The following is a 15,714-nucleotide window of genomic DNA, read 5'->3' as shown; positions in this document are numbered from 1 at the left end:
TGCTTATTTAATGAAATCCGATCGAGTTCAAAAAATTCTAGCTCTTTTTGTAGATGTCTCATAGACCTGATCGATATATATATTTTGAGCTAAGTCAATAAGCTTTCAGATGGTATACAATTTTTTATAAGTTGTTAGGAAAAAAAATTAAATTAATGACGTTAGAAGATAAAAATTCATGTTTTCTTTGCTTTTTTTTATGAAAATATTTGTTTTCTAGCTCTTTTTGTATTTGTCAAATAGACATGATCTATTGTCAAATAGACATGATAATTTTTGGTTGATGGAAATGATTTTTTCACTTTTTTCATATGAAATGATTGTTTTTAATAAATTATTTTAATACTTTTTGCGCATTGTAAAAATTTAAAAATGGTTTTATTATTTAGAAGAAATATATCGCTTTTTAATCGTATAATTTTTTTTGTAAGCTTTTAAAATAAAAAAAATTAATATAATGAGAAAAGAAAAAAGGTAATTTTTGTTTTAGCTTTTTCTTGTAAATTATGATTGTTTGAAATAAATAATACGTTATCACGTAAAATCATCGTCCTTAAACCGGCTTTACAGACACCCTCTTTTTTTTAAGATGCTTTTAAGATGCCCATCAGTTAGAAATACATATACCTAGAATCTAAATCTTCATTCAATCTGAAAACACAAAATTTAATTCGTGCTTTGAAAATTTTCACTTCATGGGACTATAAATGCAATAAAACATTCAGACTTTTATAAATAAAGAAAATAAAAAAGGACCAAGAATAAGATCCTGTGTAATTTCAGTTTTAAGATGTAAGAAAACGGGAGTCACTGAGACTTGGGTGAATACTTTGGGTTATTCCTGTTAAATAACTTCTTATAAAAGTTTAACATAAAGCTTTTTTTGACTTTGCTTCCTTCATTGTTAAATAAATCGCCAATCTCGTTGATAAATAACTAAAAACTTGTCAAACGTCTAGCCAGAATTACATATTAATGTTTCTATTAGGTAAATAATGTTCAATTCGGTCTTCTCAAGTTTTCAAATATTTAATACTTTTGGCCAGAAGGGGGTGTGGTAAAAACAATCTTATTTTTTTTTATATAGGTTCATGGTCTAATTTAATTGCTGTTGCTACCGCTGGCACTGCTAAATGTCAAATTATACCCAACTCAACACAATCAACATTACAACTGGCCATCAAACATATCTTTTGGCTCCTTTTACTTCTCGAACAACATTTTAAAATATTCCGGTTAGTTTAACTTACTAACGTAAAAAAAATCGATCTCGTATTTTGATCATTCCATGTATTGTATTTAATAACCACGGAATTTGTGAGTCAACAATTTTAAAACTTTACAAATGAATATCATAATTAAATACTTTAATAACTAAAGACTCAAAAAGTTCAACTTTTAAATCAAGATTTGATATGTTCAAACATGGTTTTCAAGGAAAAGATGCACTATCAAGAAAAATTAATCACATAGCCTTAAAAAAAAAAATTGGCTGCCTCTGGGGTGTAATATGAAGGAATTTCAATCAAACTTGTTTGGTTTTCAATTTTTGTTACTTTCGTCAATATCAACCATTTGTTGTTTTTTTTTTCAATTCAGTTTTTAGTACAAGTAGTCACTGATTTCGAATAAAAAAAAAATCAAAGATCATAAATTACGTTTCCTTGGTTCCGATTATTACCAAAATTGAGAATTCGGTAATCGTTTTGCAATCAAAACAAATCATTCGTAATAGTCAAAATTTTAAAGTTAAATAGGTACCTACATCAAAAGTAACCTTCAAAACGCACCCCATTGAGCAGATAAAGCACAATTAATATGACACATAGACGGAAATAATTTACGATTTAGATACCTAGTATAAGAAAGTTTCGACTAGAAATCGTGGATAAACATTTTGACCTGTAAATTAGATTCGGTTCAAAATTATTTATTGAATACAAAAAAAACCGTGATGCCACGGTATTGACAACTTGAGAATACAAATTTCGTTGTTTGAAAAAAAAAAAATCAAACTTCAGCATCAGTAAAGTACAAAATCTTGTAGCATCCTACGTCCTAGCAATAAACATACACACATCACTTTAAAAAAGTTCAATGACTTAATAATGACACTGAATACAGTTAAAAGGAACACAGCTGATTCAATGCCAAAAATATGTCCAACTCTGTAAATTTATTATCCAACAAAAATAATAATGCGACAAAAAAGGTCTGAGAACTTTTTTTTGTAACAAGAAATGTAATACACTTGAATTAATACATGACTTTTTTCATTACATTAAAAATTTTCAATTAAACATTATTCCTTCAAGATGCAGCCGGATGTAGGTTGACTTTTTTTTTTCAATTTGCATAAACAGAAGGACATTACAAGTTCTCTCTCTGTCGTCGTCGAAACCAAAAGATTATTCATTTAAATCTGCTTTAATTGCTCACTTAAGGCTGATATTACATCTACTTTTTTGCTGCCTTGTCTCCTCTTCAGTAGTGCTCACATTTTCACATGTTGTTGGTTCAATTATTATTATTATTATTTTGTCTTGTCGTCGTATTGTGGAACGACCTACAAATTGAACACACAAATACATTTGCACACAAAATCACCCACACACACACACACACATACAAATACCCTCTCTCTCAATTGAAGCATAATGAAAACCAATTATTTTGGCGAATAAAAACAAAAACAAAGAATAAAAACGGAACGGATACATGAAAGCTTCGTTGTCGACATCGTCGTCGTCCTTTCCAGTGTCTGACAATTTATTCGTGTTTACACCACCACTATCTTGTTTTTTTTTTACTTTATTCTCCTTTTTTGACAGGAGCAAAAGCAAATTAACTGAATTTCTCATCAACTCGATGAACAATATTCAAAAAAAAAAAAAAAGAAGCAAAATTGTATTTTTCGCACCAAAAATTCTACCAAAAAAGGATAATAAAAAAGAAAAAAACAAAAACTCATCCTTACGTCATTCCAATTCCAATTTTTTGTGTTCCTTCCTGACGTTTACAACATTATTTTGGTATCCAAAAAGAACACGAACAATAATCAAAGTTGAAGGAAGATCCTTATTCAGCGGAGAGTAGAGTATCCTTTGGCACACAAAAATCACAAAAATCGTTCCCGATTTTTTTTTTATTTTTAATTTTTTTCTCTTCACTCGATTAAATTACCTACTATCAGGATGAAATTTAATTTTTTTCCTCCTTAATTTTTCACACTAAAATTCACATAACACAATCACGTACGTACCCGCATCGATTTTACGATTTTAGATTTTTAGAACACGAAACGAAGTAAAAAAAAACTCATTTAATTTTTTTATTTTTTTGTGTATAGAAGAAGAAGATGATGATTATGATGATAATGATGATGTACCTCTCCTGGAAACTGGAGCTATAAATTTTTTTGCACTACTCCAGCTTTTACAAAACAACACACAGGATATAAAAAAGTTATAAAGGATAATTTCTGTGTGCTTATTTCTGGCAGAATTTTGAATAGCTTTTTTTTTGGTATGTTTCAATAATTAATGAAATCCTGATTTATATAACGTCGATAAAAGGATATAACCGAGAAACGATAAATACGCGCGATGGGTATCCCGTTAACCGAACCGTATTGTATTTTTTTTTTTTATTTTTTTTTTGATGAAAAATTGAATTCAGATTTCTGTCAAAGTTCTGTCAAAATGAATTTCCATTTGACATACAAAAAAGGACATTAGGTACACACAGCTTCCAAGTGTGTTTCTTCTACCAACAACAAATAAAATTTCAGTTTCAAAAATTTTCAATTATATATTTCGCGAGCGAGCGAGGAATTCCGTCCGAACTACTTCACAGTTCACGGCCTTGTTCGAACTAAAAGAGAAAAACTCTTCCAGAATCGAGGTCCTGGGAATGAGCTTGTACACAACGTTTTTGATGATTAAAGCTTCTATAAAAGGCTTTTCTGCGCAAATTCCTTTTTTGGATGATGAAAAATGAACTCAGCCATATGACATTTCCTTCATCCAAAAAAAGAAGCTTTTTTTCTTCCATTACATTCAGCTGATAGCTGGGAATTAAATGATATCCTTACGAATGTTTTTTTCTGTTGTTTTTTGTTGAGAAGTAACAGAGACGAAGAGGGGCTTGAAAAAGCTTTATAAATGTCACGTGGAAATTCCGATGGTTAAGCAAATAATTTCTTACACAAAAGCACATAACGGTGGTTGGTTGTATACCTTAAAGTTATACACGATTTGTATCTGTGTTTTTTTTTTGTATTTTGTATTTTTTTTTTTTTACTGTGTAACTTGTATACTATAGAGAGAAAAACACCATAATGTTGAATCGTAAAAGCCCTCTCGTAGGAATAAAACGGTTATCTACTCCAGTCGAGTGCTGCGAGGATTGGCATACTTTTTCGGTGCCATCTCTAAAGAAAAATACGAAGCAACAAAAAAATGAATAAACAAAAACGAAAAAAGAAGGATCTGAACATCCAAGTTATGATTTCTATAACGGAGAATGGGAGGGCTTTGAGGGAGGATAGGATGAGGACGATAGTCGAGTCGGCACAAGTTGAAAAGACCCTGTCATTGTGTAGGTGGCACTTGACTTGATTAGACGTCTGTATGATTAACTGGAGCACGATAAGAAACAAGGGAATAGTAGAGAGTGGAGGTAGAGGTTTTGAAGTCTTCTTCGTCGTCGTCGGTATAGGTATTTGGTATTCTGTTATATCCCATAGTACCTTACCTTACCTAATGCTTGTACCAGATATGTATAAGAATTTTTAAGCTGGATTTTCCCTGTGTCAATAGATTAAACCAACTTTTGTGAAAAAAAAAAAAATGAAAAAAAAAAAGGTAGGTTGAAAAATTTTGTGTGTGTAATTTCTGGGTTGAAAATGTTGAATCCTGGCTGGAATTGTGAATAATAGCTATCTCTGTTATTTTTGCTTGCTTGTAAAACTCCTATGGGATATCCTTCTTAATAGAGCGGAATTGAATTCAGTTTTCGCTTTCTCTTTCTTTTATCTCTATTTTCATCTCGCTTCGACCTCGCTGCTGTCGCTCTCTGGGGGGAAGAAAAAAAAGAAGAAAAGTCACTAATTTAAACGAGATGTCTGTTACCTATTTAGAAAAAAGGGAGCTTGAGCTATAGCAGCTTGTGCCACCATTTTTTCTTTTTTTTTTTAACTAAACTATATAGGGAATTGAAAAGTTGGAAATTATGTCTGATTTTTGAAAAAGAATAACAAATGTGGGTATTTTTTTTTTCTTAGTATAAGTTGAAAATTGAAAGTGCGCTGCGCTGTGGCATTAACAGGGTCGTTCTTTAGGGATTATAAGAGTTTGAGAATATTTGGTTTTTGTGAAACAGGATATGTTTTAATATTTTATTTATAAATAACCTTATCTACATGAATAGGAATTTATATGAGTTCTATATATGAATTTTTAGGCCAATTTTCTAATTAAGTGATTTTAATTTTGGATTTGAAAATTATGTTGTTAGCAATTTTCATGGGAAAAGGATGGGGGAGATAAGTCCAAGGTCTAACCGGAATTATTTGGGACACATAGGTTTTTATCGTTTGGGTAGTCTCTGTGAAATGTAGAGGTAGGTTTGTAGTTGAAATTCACAAGAGACGTTATTTGTTTGAGAAGATTCCGACTTTTAATTTATTCCTTTTTTGTTTCATTCCATTCAAATTTGACACATTATTAAAAGTTAAATATAAAACAGTAAGGAGCTATTTTTTAAGAAAGATCAAAATCAAAAGATAATTTCTCTGGAAAGTGATCAAAAGTTCAAATTAAGGGTTTAATAAAAGTAGGGACACAGGGCTTAGTAAAAAATTAAAAAGTTTCCTATTCTTCAATGAACTGAAGTGAACTGAGATATATAAAAATTTTAAATCAAACGGTCACTATGGCGTATGTGTATTATTTATTTTTAACATAATTGGTTCGTTACATTTTGAAGTGCTGGTTCTTCATGGACTTTTAAAGACTTAAAAGTTGAGGCAAAGAACTTCTTAATTAAACATAATTGCATAGTATGAAACCATTTTTTAGGGTATGAACTTTCAAAATTGATCACGAAATTCATAGAAAATATTTTACAGTGAATCATTCTGCCAACGTAGATACGGCTTTAAAAGCGAAAAATGACATGTAACAAATCGAAGGTGGAAAACATTTTTCTAATTGCTATTTCTAAATTTATTGATAAATGAACCCTTATTGCAAAGAGCAAGTAGACATTTCAAAAAAACACTGGGCAATTGTCTGAAATCAACCTCTTGGCAAATTTATACTTTCACCCTTATTGCGATTTACAACTATCAATTGATAGTTGAAAAAAATAATAAATAGATTATTGCTTTATTTACAAAAGCTTTCAGAAGAGAGAAAGATGCTATCCGATATTAATTAAAATGTAATTAAAACACTAAATTTCAGTATTAAAACTGAAAAATTGTAAGTTGACAATCGCAATACACAAAACAAAATGGAGGAGCCAAGGACTATGATCTTCCAAAAAATAATTGTGGGGGAGGGTAATAAGGGAATACCAGGGGCGAACGCAGAAAAAAATTTCGACGGGGGGGGGGTTCCAAAAAATTAAATAAACATTTTTTTTTGTATAATTTATCAGCCCTGTTGTGAGTTTTACATGGACAATTTTTCGCCTGCAATATTTTTGTTGGTCCGGAATTTAAAAAGCTATTGCCAGTTGCATCGGAATGAAATTATAATTTCCGCTTAGCTGTTTTTTTGTTTTTCACCAAAGTTAAGTGAGCTGCTAACCTCGCATTTTAATTAAAAAAAAGTTCAAAATACAAGAAGTTTTCGGGACGCGAACAACTTGTCGTTCTCAACTTACAATGGAGGAAATGTGAAATTTACACTGAGGGAAAAAATAAATTGAAGTTGAAACGTCGTTGTTTCAAATTTGAACTCCTTTGAATTATGTGACTTTAAGATACGAAACCATCAAAAATTAACTTTTTTTCCACATTGATTTTAAAATGTATATCTGGAACGCAAAATCATTCCGAATAATTGTTAAATCAATGTAGTTTTCGTTAATTTTACGTTGTTTTATGGTGGTGTTTCCCTCAGTGTAATTTTTCCGGGTGGAATCTTATTCACGTGAAACTCACAATAGGACTGATAATGTCTTTTGGGGAACATATCGTGGGCACAAAGAAAAAACCACGAATCTGCAAAATGGTAGTATTGAGAAAAACTTCTTCAACGTTTTGGAAACTCATGCAATTTTATGGAAACTCGTGCAACGGAAATTAATAGTTTAGGCTTCAAGGCAACCGTTGGAGGATTGGGATCGATGCAGTGAATAGAGCAACCGATAACAAGCGATGATATATCGTCGGTCGTTTGCTCGATTCGGAACTCAGATTCTTCATAAAGCAAAAAATTGGTTGATCCCTGTTAGTGAAACAATAAACATAAACAAACATTTTTATTTTGTTAATAAAAAATGGCTTGGAAACATCAGTTTTCAATTTGTTTTCATCCAGGGCCCACCAATCAATCCATATTCACAAAGCGAAATTATAACATAATACCTACTTTTTAAGTCCTAAAATTTAGGAATTTCAGCAGGAAATTAATGTTTTTTTTTTTTAAACAAACAATTTGGGGGGGGGGGGGGGTTTAACACCCAAAACCCCCCCTGCGTTCGCCCCTGGGGAACACAAATGAGAACACATCAAATTTAGGTAATGTTAAGCTTTAATTCAAATAATAAGGTAATATAAAAAGGTATTTTCCATCAAAAATAAGTTATTAGTATAAGTATAATTTTAATAGAATTCACGTTTTATTCGAATCTAAGTTTAAGTTTTATATCACATTTAATAATATTAAAGTTTTATTAATATTCAACTTTATTTTATTATTTTAAGAAAAAAAAAAAAGACAGATCAGTATAAGGCTCGACACTGTAGCGTACTCGTTGCGGTTTCAAGCTTCGTATGTCTCGTTTCTTATTTTTTCGTGAGAGTGTATTGAGAAGACGCATTTAGGGACACATTATACAGGGTGGCTGATATATATTGCTACATTGAAAAACTCAAATAACTTTTTTTTCAGTGTATGGAATTCATTTTTCTTTTATTCATGTTAAAGCTTATTCAATTTTATTAAATAATGCTTAATAATTAGTTTAAAAAAAAAATTTATTTTAAATGCCTCCCCTGCTCGTTGATGCATGTGAGTCGCCTGAAAAAAAGTTGTTCATTGGAGATTTAACACAGGAATAACCGCAAATGCTTTGCGGACCAGGCAATATGTTTTGAAAATCGTTAAAGTCGAATTTTTTTAAAATATTTTTTATATACAAATTTTTAAACATTTTTCAAAAAATAGGAATGCCATTTAAAACTAAATACTAATCGACACATACAAACAAAATTTCAATAAAATTCAAAGGTCAATATAAAAAAATGAATATATTTTTTTTTTTTGAAAACTGTTCGAAAATTCCATGTTCGCAATACTAAAACTTTTTTTAAAACAACTCTTTTCATTCTTTGTTAATACATTACAGGTATTATTTTAAATCTAAATTGTTTGAGTCGTTTTTGAGAAAAATAACCTTTTCTATTTTGATCATATGGCAAGTACCGTACAAAAAATGCCATAGGGAATCACCATAAACCCTTAACTACCAGATTTTAAGTAAATCGTTACAGTGGTATAAAGTCCAGATATAGAGTCCACTTCTCGGTTTTTTCATCATTTAATGAACCTCCCGTGTATGAATTTCAAATTAAAATTACAGTTTTAAGAAGATTCCACAAAATGCAATGCTTGAACTAAAGTGGTCAAATTTTTGAAAATTTTAAAACTTAATCAAAGCCGTTGTTAAAACTCAACTAGACAAGTCATTGGCATCCATGTATTTAAGGAACATACATTTATATATGAAGGTGCGGGTAATAAGGCCTATCGGTTTATATGGCCAATCTTACAGTAGTGGCCTAAAATCAAAACAATTCTTTTCGAAATTGCTGTGAGCATTATTTTTTCTTATTTTTTTCACATGGTGAAAAATTCATAATCATTCTAACGCTATTCCTCAAGTAGCACACTTGTGTATAAATTGGTGTAAATTCATTAATTTTGGTGTAAAATTGAGAAAATTGAAAAAATATGGTGTATTTCTCAAAATGAGTGGTATAAAAATTATACCACTGTCTTTTCTGTACAAAATTTCAACAATTTTTTAAGATTCCGTGCAAAAAATACATCGATATTCAGTTGTTTTTATAATATACCATTAATGGTGCATAAAATTATTTGATTCTGAAATCAACCAAAACGGTTTATTTTGTACACTCTGTTTGGTGTAGGAAGCACACCCTGTGGACATAAAATTCACCAAAATGCATATGTGGGAGACGCCATATTTTTCAATGGACGCCATTTAAAAATAGAAGACAGCGATTAATTATTTTATTAAAATAGTATATTTATCGACCTAATAGTCCCGCATTCTTAGTTTTTTCGATTCATTATAAAATAACTTTTCTTAAAAAAATGTAAAACAACACAAAAATTATAATTTTTGAAAAATGGATTCTTAAAATCGAAAAAAAATCATTAATTCACTGACATTTTTGAGGCGCTCGATTTTTAGAGGGGGTAGCATCTAAAATTAGTAGATAGAATGTGTTTCTTTTTAAAATTTGGCAAACAAAATCATATTTAACCATTGGTTTCTTATGGCAATATTATGAAAGTGAATAAAAATTCATTTTCATTTATTTCATAAGAAATGGTGTGAATTAGAATTCATCAAACTGTTTGAGATAAAAAATAAACTTTGGTTCAAATTCTAAATCAGAATAATTTGAATGGTGTATTTTATCCATAGATTTATTGTGTATTTTTCAATTTCAAAGGGATAATTTTCACCAAAAACAGATCATTTAATATACCACTAGTGCCATTTATACACCAAAATCGGTATATTTTTTTAACCACCGGAGTTTATTTTATACGAGAAAATGGTGTATTTTCAAAATGCATATCACGAAAGTGCAAAAAATACACCAAATATTTTGGTGTATCTTAGACTTTTGTGCTACTTGAGATCAGCTAATTTGTATTAAGTTTATGTTATACACAAAAAGTTTATTTAACAATTTTTACTTCTGTCAGTTTTTACTTAGTAATTTTTCGTGTCAATCATGCATTCCAATTTACTGTGTTATCTGATTTTTACTTTAAAAAACTCAACTTAAATTTCAGTAAAAATAGAATTTTATGTGTCTGATGTAGATATCCCATCCTGATGGTAAACAATAGTGTCCCCCCTCATGAAAGTATATTTTTGTATCTACCTCAACTTTACTACTAGGTTAAAAGCTATACCCATCAGGTACAAAAAATAAATCTTACATCATGTTGCTTGTCAATCATTATTCATGTCCATGTAAACCATGGAAGAAGATAAAACAATGGCACCGATGTTCCATACAGAAAACTTGAGCTTCCCATTTTATCTATATATGCCTTTGTCATATCCCAGATACCTTTCTCTAGTCTTTATATGTTTATCCCTACACGTACCTTTACTCTGATGGCTTACCTAAAAACTGGAAATCTTTAAAAAGGATGTTTCCATATCCGACTGACATAAAACTGGAGGTTAATGATCTCTCTAGATTGATTTCTCCTGAAGTCCACGGAAGTTAATGGCACAAAAGAAAACAAAAGCACCGAAACCACACAAAGACCATATAGAAACTATATGCAACTCTGCTTCACTCTCTTTTCACAGTTTCTTGATGCCATTATACATAAAACTGAATGGAATTCTACTGACTGACGACGAGACTCCTGCCTGGCCTGATGATGATGGTTATGTTTTTTTTTTTTTTTTGTGTCAGTCAACAAGCCAAGGTATATGCACACGCGGCGGCGGCAGCAGCGGTGAAAGTCGAAAGTCCTTTAACCTTAGCAAAGAAAGTTGAATGCCACTACTGTAAATAAAATATAGTAAAAATTGATGCCTTCCTTTGGCAACTTATCCATTTACTGTTATGTGTTCGGTTTGGTTTTAAGTCTTTTCTCTGTCACTAGAGGAGCATTTTGAAGTCCTTACAAGAGAGTAGGGATGTTGGCCTATTGTTTACCTGCAAGCTATTATGCAGACATTAAATATCCCCATGCTGCAGTTTGAATTAAGGTCGTCATTAAGCATCCTGTTCTTTCATCGCGCGCGATGTGCCTATAGTTTGCTTGCCTTCGTTCCGTTCCGTTCCGTGCAATATGGCAGCGTCAAAAGCAAAAAAGCTTTAAGGAGAAAGATCTTGACTGGTTGAAATAGTTGTTGTTGTAATGTGAATACCAAGCAACTTCTTGTCTAGGGTTTTCTCTGCGAAAAATAAGTTGTCTGCCACTTTGATCTACGATAAACGGATGCCTGCGAGCACGGGCGATTTAAAATGTTAAACACGAGACGTTAGTGCTTCGCTGTGAGCGATAGGTAACATGGATAAAGGAGTTTAGTACTACTCTCGGCATCGCAGTCGACACCGGCACCGAGAGTGGAGATCCCAGATATCTCTCTCTCGCTATGGGTGGAAGGAATGACGCGCGAGGACGACATCGACTCGACTCGACGACGATATGGCGACGCCAGGGATATACTCTATAACTCTTTTGCGAGCATCCAGTGACGACGACGAGCAGCAGCAGTGGCAGCAGAGTTTAAATATGTTGGATGACATTCTATCATTTTGTGCACTTCTTGTTGCACACGGTTGTAGGAAGTTGTTTGTATATATATATGGCTGTGTGGGTGTGTTTCTGTGTGTGTGTGTATGTGTATTTTAAAAGGACACTTTGCCAGTTATATGTTTCATATTTTGCATTGCTTTTCTGTTAACTCACTTATCTTCCTGCAGGGACTTCCGAATGCGTGTTGAATAAAATTATGTAGACACATACTTTTCAAGTTGTTGGTTGTACAATGTAGGTAGGCAGGGTATGCAAAATATTGAAGTTAAATTCATGTAATTTGCCCACTCAGAGGACTATGTCTATGGGTTTTTTTTTTACAAAAAAGGACACTAAGTCTAATTTTTTAATATTTTTTTAAAGTTATAATTTCATATGTTTAGAGGAATACGAAATCTTTCTACTAACTACAGTTACAGAACAAACAGAAACATTGTCATTTTTTCTTATGAGGTGTACTTACGAACGTTTTTCAAACCCTCATAAAATAAAGTTGCCTTTTTTTTTTAATTCCAGAGACATAATATTTTAAGTTCTTTATATAATTTTCAAGATTTATCAACAATTACTATAGCTCAGGGAAATTAGTCAAAATATGGGCATGAAATCGCATTTTTCGCGGGACAAAATTTTTTTCATGGAATATGTTCGGATGGTTGTCCTTGTCATAAAAGTCAATTTGTTGGGATGATTGGAGGTTGGGAACAGCCGCCATCTTGGAAAAGAGATTGGTATCGTTTTTATTGAATAGCTCCATTGTTATTCATTTTAACAAAAAATGTCAAAGGTAAGACTTATTAACAATAAAATTACCAAAAAAATGATATACAAAACAATTTCGTGAGTCGATTAAATAAAATTTTATAGTTGGTCAAAGTGCGGGTTTGTATCGCAAGGTTGGGGTAAAATGGCATTTGTTCATATATCTGACGAACTTTTGATTTGTTTGGATAATTCTTCGAGAGTGAATTATAGTACTTATAATTATCTATAAAATGAGCCCACAATCGTTATTGTAACCATCGTATTGTAGAAGTAATCTAACTCCGAAACTCTTCATGTACTAGGCAAAAGTGAGAAAAAAGCTAGTTTTTTGCTAGTAGGCCGAGCTAATTTTGGGAGTAGAGGTATAACCAAAATATAAGTAAGCAGTTTTGCAGCCATACGCGTCTTAATATCGATTTTAAAGGTCTGACAATTCTAATTTTGTGCTTTATACGGTTTTCGGGGGGTTTAATAACGTAAGTTTTCCAGTTAATGTGAATGGGATAAATGTATACTATTTCAAATCATAAATATAAAAGCTGATGCTCTAACATTTTTCCTAAATCTAGACACCCCAATCTTGAGGATGTGACCAATAGAACTCAAGATATAAGCCGTTTACGCGATTATGTATTAGAGACTTTTTTGTTTAGATTTTTGTTTGTTTATTTGAATTGAATTGAAAAGCCTGATATGGTTAGTTAAAAAAGCTTATATCATGAGTTCTATTAACTTCATCGCCGAGATTGAAGAATAACACCGAAACAGTCAATTGAATTGTAAAAATCTGTAATTCTTCAAAAATACACAGGAACCAAAAACTAAGTCAAATAAAAAATTTGGCAGATAGGTAGGTATAACATTATTGAAGATTAAACAAAAAATGCCTGAATCCTTCAAGTTCTACTAGACTGATTTCGATGAGAACTCGATTACGTGGTATAAAAATTAAAGTCAAGCTGCCAGAGGCGTACGTTGAGTTGATATAGAAAAAGAACAAATTATATAGAAAATAAGAACAAATAAAAAAGTACGTAGGTATACAGCCTACTTTTTTTTATGGGACCCCTGATGTATCATTTGTTGGTCGCTAAGATTATTTACGCAACACTTTTTGTGGCAAATAATATATAGGTAATTTTTTTTCAAAAAACTGATTTATTTTTTTGCGATCCCTGAGGTATGTGACTGGCTACCAATATAATTTGTCTCTCTTGTATCCGAAGTAATTCATGTCAAATAACTTATCTTTAAGTTGCCAACTCTGCATTGTTTCCAGTCGAGGCCCTGGCATGGCACCGCCCCGCTTGCCCCAAAGGTGTGTACGCCCCTGCAAGCTGCCTACACCAATTAACGCTCCTGGTATATGAAGAACATCCGCTTTGTTAACATTTGCATTTAATGTCTAGAAAAATAGGTTGATCACAAAATAAATCTATTTTACTCTTGGAAGCATAAAAGGTATGAATATGAATATCATTTTTCGAAGTTATGTTTTAAATTAATTTTTCTTGTTTTTCTTTTCAACTAATAAATGTGAAATAACTATATTTTAAATTTTAAGGTTATTTTTTTCTGAGTTTTTATTATTTTTTGGTTTCTTGAATATGATATAATAATCAATTTTGAGTATGTGTAGTGTATGTTCTTAGTAAAAAATTAATAAAAAGCTATGTTTTATCTATTCATTACAACGAAAGTAATACTTCTGTGCAAAAGTGCACCTTCCATGTTCAAACCTGCCCCACTTTTGAACATAAGAGTTATATTGGTTAAACATCAAAATTTTACATATATCAATATTTCGTCTAACTATCCAAATGTTATTTGAAATCGAAGTTCAATGTTAATGTTTATTAATAGTAAACTTTATAGATCAAGAAAACGAACATATTTCGTTCAAGAAGTTGCGAAAGCAAAAATTCTTCAAATGTGTCCCACTCTCCCCTATAATTCTAAGTCGGCTAAAATTGATTTGGCAAGTTTTGACCCTCCAATGCCCCTCCCCAGGGTCCGGACAACTAAAATATTGTGTAGTCATCTGCGATACATATGTGCCCATGATTATGAAAGTGGACTAAGTCACTTTTTGCATTGTTTAAAGAAAAACTTAAAAAACAATTTTCTTATAACGATTTAATTATATTTCTTTTATGAAATCACTAGAGGAGAAATAAAGAAATTTATTAACTGCAATTTCGCTTTCAAATTAACTTTACCCCTTAAATTAGAATTATTTTAAGGCTAGATTTGAGGGCATTTTTAGGAGTGACTTAGTCCACTTTTAAATTAAGGGCACATATATGTACAAATTTTCATTTCGATACGATAATTGGAAGTAGGCTAAAATTGATTTGGAGTCTTTCGACCCCTCAATGCACCTCCCCAGGGTCCGGACCAATAAAATATTGTGTAGTCATCTGCGATACATATAAGTACAAAGTTTCATTTCGATACTGTAACTAGAAGTAGGCTAAAATTGATTTGGGTCTTTCGACCCCTCAATGCACCTCCCCTGGGTCCGGACCAATAAAATATTGTGTAGTCATCTGCGATACATATAAGTACAAAGTTTCATTTCGATACTGTAACTAGAAGTAGGCTAAAATTGATTTGGCGTCTTTCGACCCTTCAATGCACCTCCCCAGGGTCCGGACAGCTAAAATATTGTGAAGTCATCTGAGCTACATATTTGAACAAATTTTCATTTCGATACGATTATTCGAAGTAGGCTAAAATTGATTTGGAGTCTTTCGACCCCTCAATGCACCTCCCCAGGGTCCGGACCAATAAAATATTGTGTTGTCATCTGCGATACATATATGTACAAATTTTCATTTCGATACGATAATTGGAAGTAGGCTAAAATTGATTTGGAGTCTTTCGACCCCTCAATGCACCTCCCCAGGGTCCGGACCAGTAAAATATTGTGTAGTCATCTGCGATACATATATGTACAAATTTTCATTTCGATACGATAATTGGAAGTAGGCTAAAATTGATTTGGGTCTTTCGATCCCTCAATGCACCTCCCCAGGCTCCGGACCAATAAAATATTGTGTAGTCACCTGCGATACATATAAGTACAAAATTTCTTTTCGATACTGTAACTAGAAGTAGGCTAAAATTGATTTGGGTCTTTCGACCCCTCAATGCACCTCCCCAGGGT

The 15,714-nt window shown here is 31.9% G+C and overlaps 1 protein-coding gene and 1 long non-coding RNA gene across 2 annotated transcripts in view; both read right to left on the bottom strand.

Moving 5' to 3' along the window:
- Positions 1 to 3,306, bottom strand: part of LOC129910587 (uncharacterized) — a 242,443-nt gene extending 239,137 nt beyond the window's left edge. The window contains exon 1 of the mRNA XM_055988016.1: positions 2,978 to 3,306. The gene's annotated coding sequence lies outside the window, so the exon portion shown is untranslated. The remainder of the gene's footprint in view (positions 1 to 2,977) is intronic.
- A 1,564-nt stretch (positions 3,307 to 4,870) lies between these two features.
- On the bottom strand, positions 4,871 to 5,242 carry LOC129909219 (uncharacterized). Its single transcript, XR_008771424.1, has 2 exons — positions 5,133 to 5,242; positions 4,871 to 5,076 (listed from the first exon to the last, which is right to left on the bottom strand). It is a non-coding gene; the product is annotated as an uncharacterized LOC129909219 (long non-coding RNA).
- Between the last annotated feature and the right edge of the window lie 10,472 nt (positions 5,243 to 15,714).

The sequence above is a fragment of the Episyrphus balteatus genome, chromosome 2, assembly GCF_945859705.1.
Source record: "Episyrphus balteatus chromosome 2, idEpiBalt1.1, whole genome shotgun sequence".
Classification (NCBI taxonomy): domain Eukaryota; kingdom Metazoa; phylum Arthropoda; class Insecta; order Diptera; family Syrphidae; genus Episyrphus; species Episyrphus balteatus.
This window is presented reverse-complemented; position numbering and strand designations above follow the sequence as displayed.